Source organism: Lactuca serriola, chromosome 4, assembly GCF_051521515.1.
Source record: "Lactuca serriola cultivar US96UC23 chromosome 4, Lser_US96UC23_V15, whole genome shotgun sequence".
Taxonomy (NCBI): domain Eukaryota; kingdom Viridiplantae; phylum Streptophyta; class Magnoliopsida; order Asterales; family Asteraceae; genus Lactuca; species Lactuca serriola.
The window spans coordinates 246713664-246725499 of NC_136411.1; positions in this window are offsets into that span (position 1 = coordinate 246713664).

Genomic DNA, 11836 nt, shown 5'->3' on the forward strand with positions numbered 1-11836 from the left:
AACGTCATCGTTGTGATCAATCAGAATTTGAGCCAAAGTCTTGGCACTATCATAAGTATTCGGACGAGCAGCCAAAACATGACTCTTTGTTGGTTGAGATAACCCCCAAACGAACCTTTCGATCTTTTTGTTTTCAGGAGTGACTAATCCCGGGCAGAGAAGTGCGAGATCATCAAATCGGGAAGTATAAGCAGCAACGTCAGAACCTTTCATCCTCAAGTTCCAAAGCTCGTGCTCTAATTTTTGCATTTCGCCACGGGGGCAGTACTCAGCAATGAGAAGTTCTTTCATGGCCTCCCAGCCCATGGCATTGGCTACAGGTAAGGTCAGAGATTTGACTCGGCCATTCCACCAAGTCAAGGCTTTATCCTCGAAGGTACAAGCCGCAAATTTAACTTTATCAGACTCTGCACAAGCACAGATTTCGAAGATGGACTCGATTTTCTCGAACCATCGGGATAAGGAAATGACACCTCCAGTGCCATTAAAGGAGGTTGGTTTCGCGTTCATGAAATCCTTATAAGAATTTCCTCTTTGATGCCCCTGACTACCTTCAGGGTTTTGAGATTGAGAACCACCTCCTGAACCATTAGAGTTCATTTGCGACATAGCTGCTACCATTGCAGCTGTCATCATCGTTTGGAGTGATGCTAGGTCAAACTGGGGAGGGGGTGGCGGCGAAGAGGGATTATCGTTGTTCTTTGAGCTGGGTCTTTTTCTTGGAGGCATCTTGATCTAAAAAGATCAGGAAAGAGAGGATCATAAGTCCTCTGAATTGAATTAAGAGATATGGGACAGGAGATATCTCATCAAGGCAATTATAGCATCATACTAAGCGAATAAGCAGAAAGGAGTTATCTATATAGAACGTTTTATCGCAAGAGTAATAATCAAGGATTAATGCGTATACAAGAATTTCTACAAAGGAACGGCTCAAGAAATACTCCCATAGTATTTCATGGTTTGCTGCAGCGACGATTTGTTGTTTGGGATTTTGGGTAAGTTTTAGGCATGCCGCATATTACACTCACTCCCAAGCACATGTTGGCCGTGTCTCGAATAAATATAGTTGGCCAGGCTATATTGACCCTAGACACGACTACATAACTGCCCATGTTTAACCATAGTACACAACACCCAATTACTTATGTTCGGTTCTACTTGTAGTTACGGATAGTGACGATTCGGTATACTTGTATACTTTATGAAAATACTTGTAGTTAGAAGATACTTTTAATTCAGAGCACTTAGGCCCTTTAGTGTTTATAGTTTTATACCATGTAAGGTTTGGTATACTTCATTCACTATAAACAAGGGCTCTGATACCAATCTGTCACACCCCGAAAACCGAAGGCGGAAACATTTCCGGGGTTGACTCCACGTTGAGTATCAAATCCAATGCACATAGTAAGTAAAGTAAATCAACCATTACATTACATAATAAAGTTTTACAGTTGTTTCAAAAGTAAAGTTTGTACAGTTGTGATACATAGTATATATAGACAAAATGAAACGGGTCTTCATGTACTCCGTCTTCTGATCAAAAGAAATCTTCGGGTACCTGTTCTAATGCTGACCTGAGAACACAAGCGGTTTGAAAATCAGCATAAAGCTGGTGAGTTCATAAGCGGTTTTGTTTGTGAACATGATTCGAGTTTCCTTTCTGTTTCTGAAATAGTGTATGTACCAAGAAAATCCCATATTTTCTTAATAGTTAGTTATTGATTCAAAATGAAAGGTATCGTAAGTTTGTACACTGAAAACACATTTATTCATGTGAAAATGTATAGTTGGTTATCTGACTGATTAAACTGTTCTGTTTGCTTATCATGTGTTACCAGGAAAGTCCCATACTTTCCATATTGTGTAATTACAAATTGTAAAAGATGTAATGTTATCCAGTTTGTTACTCTTCTAGTTAGGTAAGTGTTACCCAGAAAAGCCCCATGCTTTCCTGCATTTTGGTTTCAAATGTAAACGATGAAAAGATGTAAAAGATGTAAGTGTGATTGGTTCCCATGTTTTCCCCAGGAAAGTCCCGTACTTTCCTGAATGTTAGTTATAGTGTTGTGAAAGATGTAAAAGATGTATAAAGTGATTCATTATTACTATAAGTAAATCTCTGTTATCCCAATTACGAGTTCCATAACCATACAATAGACTAAAACCTGTGGCAATAAGTAGTCCACATGTGGCAATAAGTCGTCCACATACTTATGACTTTCGTCACCCTTGAACCATTTCGGTTCGGCTGTAGCTAGCAGCCAGGTGCGGGGTAGTCAGCCCCGTATAGATCTATACACTCAAGTCACGCTCTCTAAATACCAGAGATTCTGGTTATGGGTGTAGTCCTCCACTCGCGTACCTTGGTGGAGTGTTCTCCAAGGATGTGTCTCCAATTATACAGGATTAACAAATTTACTAGTAATAATATGATAGTCCTCCACTCGCGTATATATGTGGAGTGTTACCGAGGACAAAACAGTGTACAGGTATTAAATTCAAATGTCTTATGTAATGCTTTTAACTGATAAAATATGGAAAACCATTTGTGAAATATATGTAAAATATAACAGTTTAAAGACCTATTTCACAATTATATGTTACGTGATCTGCATGTTCAATTGGTTATCAGTTGTGGTAATCAGAAATAAAAGCATATGAATTATAAAACACACATTTGAAAAGATGTTTCGAGTACAAGAATTCCCTTGTACTTTGCTTGTGTTCCCCCCCTAAAAATAGTGAAAAACAGTGAAAAGGTAGGGGTATGAACTCACCGGACTCGGAAACGTGTCGGTTTTGAATGCTAGACGTTGGTTCGGGGTTTGATTACTCGCGATGACCCTATGTAAAATGAAATAATGTCCATATATATACAATTAGGGATACATTCACTAATCATATGGAACATTACACTCCAATGAGATTAAACACCTTAGAATGAGCGATTGGAGTGACCCGGGTGGCATTTAAGGACTTGTAAAGGCACTAGGGACTTGGGACTTGAGTTTACTCTCCATAAGTAAACATTTAAATGAGTTTACAAGCACAAAACACACACATACATGAGTTTACGGCCGTAAACTCATGTGGGTGTGGTTTTGGGTGTTTAAATGGCATAAATGGCTTACATGGACATGGGAAATGTTTCTAGGATTTGTTCTAAATGCATGGAATGGATTAAAATCACCAAAATGATTAATTTATGGGAGTTTACGGCCTAGCATAGGCTCCTGGCCGTAAACTCCTTAATCCTTATGAAAATGATGATAAATGTTGTTAAAACAAATCACATGTGATTAATAGGATTATTCCAAGACCTATCATGAGTTTTATGGGACATTTGAGGGTTGCTATGGAGTTTACGGCCCATGAGACCCTCTTCATGGCCGTAAACTCTAATATAGGGTGATATAATGTGTTTCAAGGTCTAAAACTTGCATAGAAGGGCTTCTAAAATTTATCTAAATGCTATACGGGTGTTTAGTTTGCATTCTAACACCAAAAATTTTGGAGTTTACAGCCCAAGAACAAGCCTTGGCCGTAAACTCTTAGAAAACCCACAAATGATGTGTTTAAGTCCCTTAAACTATTTTTGGTTGGTCCCTTGATTTATTCCAAGGCTTTTGGTGGTGTTGGATGGCTTTCTAACACTTTAAAATTGATTTTATGCCTTGTTTTAGGGAGTTTACGGCCCAAGCACTCCCCTTGGCCATAAACTCACATAAGTCCTTCAAATGATATGATTCAAGTGTCCAAATGCTATATTCAAGGTCCTATAATTCATATCTAAGCCATAGAAGTGATTTGGAAGGGTTTAAAGGCATGAAAACCCTAGATTAATGAGTTTACGGCCCAAGAATGCTCCTTGGCCGTAAACTCCTTCAAACTTCACAAATTTCAAGTTTTAATTGATTAGATTCCATATCTTAAAGTCCCTTAGCCATATCTAAAGTCCAATTGAGTTTTGGAAGGAGTTTAAGAGCTTAAAACCCCATAAAATGGAGTTTACGGCCCACGCTTGCTCCTTGGCCGTAAACTCATGTTCTTGACCCCAAAACTCAATTAATTCATCAATTTGAAGGCTAAAGATGTTGAATATCATGCTAGAGAGGTTACCTTAAAGATTTGAAGCCTTAAACTTGTGATTTGGACCTTAATTCTAGCTTGGAGGAGAGAGGTTGTAAGAGTTTAGTGAGAATTTGGCCAAAGGCTTCAAATGGAGTCTTAAACATGTTTATATAATGTTCGGGAATTGGACACGATAGAATTCTACCCGATACCGATATTGAGTGAGGTTTTTGGTCGTACCCGATTGAGTTACCGTAACCTGATATGGTAATTTCTAGAAATATTCCGATCACTAATGTTGGGTGTTAAAATGATTTCTAAATGTATTAAGACACCCATTAAGTCATTTTAAATGTGTACTAATAAATGACTTAATTATACGGAAGATCGTAAATCGAATTTGGAATGACGATTGGTTGAGCGAGTTGGACTACAAAAGAGTTACAATAATTTATACGGAAATTTCGGGTTGTTACAAAACGGTGGCGGTGTACCTGTCTAACGCTGACCTGAGAATACAAGCGGTTTGAAAATCAGCATAAAGCTGGTGAGTTCGTAAGCGGTTTAGTTTTGAAAAGAACGAGTTTCCTTTGCTTTCCGAAAAAGTTGTTGTTCAAGAAAATCCCATATTTTCTTATGAAAATAGTTTAGTTATCTTTTTTTACAAATTCGAAAACGGTTTCTTATGTTATTCCTGGAAAATCCCATATTTTCCTAATAGTTTAGTTATTCGTTTGTTACTGTATTTGTTTCTAATTTCGTTACTAATTGTTATGTTACTTCAGGAAAATCCCATATTTTCCTATGTGTTGAGGTTGGTTCTTAAGTTTAATTTCGAAGTACTAATGATTACCATACTCGTAGTATTAGTTAAGTATTCTAAACTCTTAGTTATTCTACATTCAAATGTCTATCATCTACTAACTTAGTTGTATTTTCGAATATTTGGATTCACCAGAAACGTACATTACAATATTTTCGATTATTCTGATGATTTCCAAAAGAGTACATTAGTTGTATTTTCGTATCTCTGGCGACATTCTAAGGTGGATGTATTCGAAACTCAGTAGAGGTCCATAGGTGTACTTTCGTATTAGATTCGAAACTTTGGTGACATTCAAGGCGTACACTAACTGTATATTCGAAGTCTTGGTGTCATCCAAAGGCATTATTTCGCATTCGTAGTCCTATTTATATTCGTATTCGTATTCGTTCTATCCTATTAATTATATTCGTATTCACATTCGTATTCGTACTAACCTAATAGTTATATTCGTATTTGTATTCGTACTATACTATTGGTTATATACGTATTCGTATTCGTATTCGTATTCATATTCGTACTAGTCTATTCGTTATATTCGTATTCGTATTCGTATTCATATTCGTACTATTCTATTGGTTATATTCGTATTCGTATTCGTATTCGTATTTTGTACTATCCTATTGGATATATTCGTATTCGCTTTCGTATTCGTATTCGTACTAATTTTAGTTTATGTTAAATGTGATTTCTTTTGCAAAAATGTAATATACTTCAAAACACTTTTTATAGAAATCTCACTATAGTCTGACAATATACCCTGCAATTCGAATCATTAGTTATCACGATTTTCGATATTAGAAACATACATGAAATAAAACATTTGGACTGAAAATACGTTTAAGTACAAGATTCCTTGTACTTTTGCTTGTATTCCCCCCTGAAAACGTTGAAAACCATTTGAAAAACACATGAAAAAAGGGTAGGGGTATGAACTCACCGGTTGAGAAACACGTCAGTTTGGATCCTAAACGTCAGTTCTGGGTTCGCGAATGCACAAGATTCCTACGGATTATCAAATGATATACAGTTTTTTTCGGCCCTAGAGACCCATTCCCCATCAGTTTACGGCCGTAAACTCATGGTGTGGTACTTTTGGTTGCTAAATGGCTTCATATCAATTGGGAATAATTGCTAGACTTGGATTTTTGGCTTTGGAATGGATTAAAACTCACAAAGGGACCATTTATTGGAGTTTACGGCAGTAAACATGGAGTTTACGGCCGTAAACTCACCCGCACACATGATCTTTGATGTTTTGGTCCTAAATCAATCACATGTGATTCTAATGATTTTTCCTAAGCCTTGTATCAATTTTTGGGGGACTTTTGGCATGCTTTTAGGAGTTTACGGCCCATGAACACCCTCATGGCCGTGAACTCTTATGAAAGGGTGATTTTATATGTTTTAAGGTCCAATACTTGTTTGTAAACACTTCTAGAATTTATGCCAAGGCTTTAGGTTTGTTAAAGTGGCATTTTAACACATTTAGAGGAGTTTACTCCCCATTTTAATGAGTTTACGGCCCAAGATTGTTCTTGGGCAGTAAACTCAAGTTTACTCCTCTAAATTGATGTTCAATGTATTCCAAGGCCAATTCCATAAGTCTACAAGTCGTATCTAAGCCTTATTGGTGTTTTGGAAGGGTCTAAGGGCTTAAAAACCCCTTTAATATGTGTTTACTCTCCATGATATGGATTTTATGGACCAAGCATGATCTTGGGCAGTAAAATCATTTTTAATCTCCAAAAATTAAGTTCAAGGTGTTTTAAGTCCGGTCCATTAACCCATTAAGCCATATCTAAGCTCCAAAGGTCGATTGGAAGGGTTTTTGGGCTCCAAACCCCATTTTATATGAGTTCACGGCCTAGGACTGTTCCAGGGCCGTAAACTCATGAATGTGGTTCTATTCCATGATTTGAACTCGAATTTGAAGGCTAGAGGGGTTGCATAACAAGTTAGGGAAGGTACCTTGGTGATTATAAGCCTTAAATTTGAGATTCGGACCCTTAAACTTGGATTTAGGAGAGAGGCTAGAGAGAGAGTAAAGAGAGGAAGCAAAAGCATCAAATGAATGTTTAAACACGTTTAAATAGGTCCCAGAACTTGGACACGGTGGAATTCTACCCGATACCGGCATTAAACGGGGCTTTTGGTCGCACCCGATTAAGTTGCCGTTACCCGACGGGGACATTTCTAAAATTTCTGAAATAAACATTTTCGGCTAATTTCATGAGTTCCTAAGGGTTTTAGACACTCATTAGTATCAAATAAACATATAAGTTTAAATAATTTAACCCAAGACGAAATCGGAACGAACTGATAAACGGCGAGTTTTACGGGTAGAACGGGTTTTTCGGTGATGGAAAATTTCGGGTTGTTACATTATCCCCCCGTTAGAGGGAATTTCGTCCCGAAATTCAAAGGTTACGATACAGCTCATGAAAGGAAAAGAGATGCGGGTGGATCAGCTGCTCCGGGTTTTCACGCTCCCAAGTGGCATCGGGTCTCCGCTTGACGTTCCAGCGAACCCTCACTATCGGGACGCGTCTTGGTTTCGTTGGGTAGATACTTCTTAAGGACCGAGACATGAAATATCAGAGGAATGTTACTAAGTTACATGTTTCTATAGGTATCTCTGGTGCCGACTAGTTCCCTATCGTCTTAGCTTTTGGAAGGTTCACGGGTATGACTGCTTTGCTTATCTACATAACCAGGGAAAATGGTTTAACCGAAGGGCACCACTACGAACTCGTGGTGATCATATCAGGTACTGGTCACTGTATTGGACACATCATCCTCCCAGAGGTTCGGATACGAGGTAGTTCCAAGCATTAGGTCGATACTAGACTTGACTAGACGTTCGGAAGGAATTCTCGAGAATTTTCAGGAAAGGCATCGAGGAAGGAGCTGCAGACTTCTCGCTTCCCGAATATCACAAAGACGAGGAATGCATGGCAAACTTTCTAAGATTTGATGCACGAAGATGCGAAGGTCGGATTTAGGTTTGATGCAGAAGATCATGAGAGTCGGGTCGGAGAAAAGATTTGGACGGACGACCCTTTCGAGAACAAGAATAACAGCATGAATGAGACTCAGTCATTCCATGCCTAGATTGCATCAATGCTTTCCATGAAAAGTTTATCATTAGATCGAATGGAAATGAATAATTATCCAGATTGAGGATACGTTCTATAGGTATGACGTTAACATTCTCTTTCTCACTGGTTGGTCATCTCGACAGTAGATGTTTCAATTACTAACGAAGGATTTAGTTTAGAAAGATATTTGAATGAATGGTTAGCAAATTCTTACAGCATTAGAATCGGAAAGGGCTACGGGTACAAGATTCATCGAGGAGGAGTATACTTGTGGCAACGGTGGGGTCAGCGGATGTCCTTTCTTGTCCCATAGTCAGGACTCTGCCGGTGTTGCCAGATGTTACTGTCTTAGGACAGTTTCGTTTATAATGCCCGACCTCTCCACAGATGTAGCAGGTTTGACCGATACCAGCTCCGGAAGCTTGACTAGTTGATGGGGTTGGGGTTTTGCAGCTTCGTGCAAGGTGACCTTCCTGGCCACAGCTTCTACAAAACTTTGTATGACAAGGGCCAGGGATGCGATGGTGGTAGCTACATCGGTTACACCACGGGAGGATATCAGCATATCCGGTGACAGGTGCTTGGGCTGAGGAACCTACAACAGATACAAAGATAGGGGTAGTGGCAGTGTGGACTGCGACTATATGATGTTTCTTCGAGGGTTCCGGGGAACACTAACTCTTCTTCTTCTTATTCCAAAACTTCGTTTTCTCGCCACTCTTTTTTGTTGGCTTGGGAGTGGTTTCTGCTTCATCTTGGTCATCATTGTGATCGATTAAGGTTTGCGCTAGACATTTGGCGCTGTCATAGGTATCTGGCTTCGTCGCTATAACGTTCCCTTTTGTTGGTTGGGTTAATCCCCAGATGAAACTCTCAATCTTTCTGCTCTCCGGGGTAACTAACCACAGATAAAGCAGTGCTAAGTCATCAAATCTGGATGTGTAGGCGGCGATATCAGAACCTTTCATCTTTAGGTTCCAGAGTTCATCCTCCAGCTTCTGGATTTCACCCCGAGGGCAGTACTCCGCGCGCAGTAGTTCCTTCATAACTTCCCATCCCATAGCATTGGCTACAGGTAGAGTCAGTGTTTTGACTCGGCCATTCCACCAAGTCAAAGCTTTATCGATGAGCGTACATGCGGAAAATTTTACCTTATCGGATTCCGAACAGGCACAAATCTCGAAGATAGATTTGATCTTTTCTAACCATCGAGTTAGAGCAATGACACCCCCTGTGCCATCGAAGAATGTGGGTTTTGCGTTCTTAAAGTCTGTATAGGAACACTCCTTCCGGTGTCCTTGATTACCTTCCTGGTTTTGGGTTTGGGAACCACCCCGTGAACCACTGGGGTTTAGTTGAGGCAGGATGGCTGATATGGTGGCAGTAATGGTTGCCTAAAGTGTTTCCAGATCGATTTGAATAGGGGGTGGTGGCGGCGGAGGGTTGTTGGTATTCTTCGAGCTGGGTCTCTTTCATGGAGGCATCTTGATCTAAAAAGATCAGGAAAAGGGAGGATCATAAGTCCTCTGAATTGAATCAAGAGATATGGATCGAGGGATATCTCATCAGGACAGATATAACATTATATTAAGTGATAAGGCAGGAAAGAGTTATCAAGGCAGAAAATTTTATTGCTAGAGGAATGATCAAGGAACAACGCGTATACGAGGATTTCTACAAAGGATCGGCTGGAGAAATACTCCCATAGTATTTCATGGTTCGCTGCAACGACGGCTCGTTTTTTGGGGTATTGAGTAAGTTTTAGGCATGTTGCGTACCACAGTCACTCCCAAGCACATGCTGGCCGTGTCTCGAATGAATATAGTTGGCCAGGCTATATTGATCCTAGACACGACTACATAACTGCCCAGGTTTAACCACAGCGTACAACGCCCATTTACTTATATTTTGTTCTACTTGTAGTTATGGATTTTGACGGTCGGGTATACTTGTATACTTTAGAAAATACTTATATTTGTAGAGTATACTTTTAGTTCAGAGCACTTAGGCCCCTTAATGTTTATAGTCTTATACCATGTAAGTTTTGGTATACTAGTTCACCATAAACAAGGGCTTTGATACGAATATGTCGCACCCCGAAAACCAAAGGCGGAAACATTTCCGGGGTTGACTCCACATTGAGTATCAAATCCAATGCACATAGTAAAACAGTAAACACAAAACATTACATTACATAATTTTGTTTATATCTGTTTGAAAGAAAAGTTATACAAGTGTTATACATATATCATATGAACAAAAGTAAAGACGAGTCTTCGGAACGCTCCGTCTTCTCCAAAAGGTGGCGGTGTACCTGTCTAACGCTGACCTGAGAATACAAGCGGTTTGAAAATCAGCATAAAGCTGGTGAGTTCATAAGCGGTTTAGTTTTGAAAAGAACGAGTTTCCGTTGCTTTCCGAAAAAGTTGTTGTTCAATAAAATCCCATATTTTCTTATGAAAACAGTTTATTTATCTTTTTTTACAAATTCGAAAACGGTTTGTTATGTTATTCCAGGAAAATCCCATATTTTCCTAATAGTTTAGTTATTCGTTTGTTACTTTATTCGTTTCTAATTTCGTAACTAATTGTTATGTTACTTCAGGAAAATCCGATATTTTCCTATGTGTTGAGGTTGGTTCTTAAGTTTAATTTCGAAGTACTAATGATTACCATACTCGTAGTATTAGTCAAGTATTCTAAACTCTTAGTTATTCTACATTCGAATGTCTATCATCTACTAACTTAATTGTATTTTCGCATATTTGGATTCACCAGAAACGTACATTATAGTCTTTTTGATTATTCTGATGATTTCCAAAAGAGTACATTAGTTGTATTTTCGTATCTCTGGCGACATTCTAAGGCGGATGTATTCGAAACTCAGTAGAGGTCCAGAGGCTTACTTTCGTACTAGATTCAAAACTCTGGTGACATTCAAGGCGTACACTAACTGTATATTCAAAGACTTGGTGTCATCCAAAGGCGTTATTTCGCATTCGTAGTCCTATTTCTATTCGTATTCATATTCGTTCTATCCTATTAGTTATATTCGTATTTGCATTCGTATTCATACTAACCTAATAGTTATATTCGTATTCGTATTCGTATTCGTAGTCGTGCTATACCATTGGTTATATTCGTATTTGTATCCGTATTTGTATTCGTATTCGTATTCGTACTATTCTATTGGTTATATTCGTATTCGTATTCGTATTCGTATTCGTACTATTCTATTGGTTATATTTGTAATTGTATTCGTATTCGTATTTTGTACTATCCTATTGGATATATTCGTATTCGCTTTCGTATTCGTATTCGTACTAATCTTAGTTTATGTTAAATGTGATTTCTTTTGCAAAAATGTAATATACTTCAAAACACTTTTTATAGAAATCTCACTATAGTCTGACAATATACCCTGCAATTCGAATCATTAGTTATCACGATTTTCGATATTAGAAACATACATGAAATAAAACATTTGGACTGAAAATACGTTTAAGTACAAGATTCCTTGTACTTTTGCTTGTATTCCCCCTGAAAACGTTGAAAACCATTTGAAAAACACATGAAAAAAGGGTAGGGGTATGAACTCACCGGTTGAGAAACGCGTCAGTTTGGATCCTAAACGTCAGTTCTGGGTTCGCGAATGCACAAGATTCCTACGGATTTGGCATTTGGAAAAATTAGAACACGAGAATATTATAGCTTATGCAATCGATCCTATACCCGAAACATATGAGACACGATTCATAATGTCTAACATAAAGACATGATACTTGATCAGTCTTTTGCTATAGTATTTCTAATTGCCATGTTCTCCTAATTTTGATTC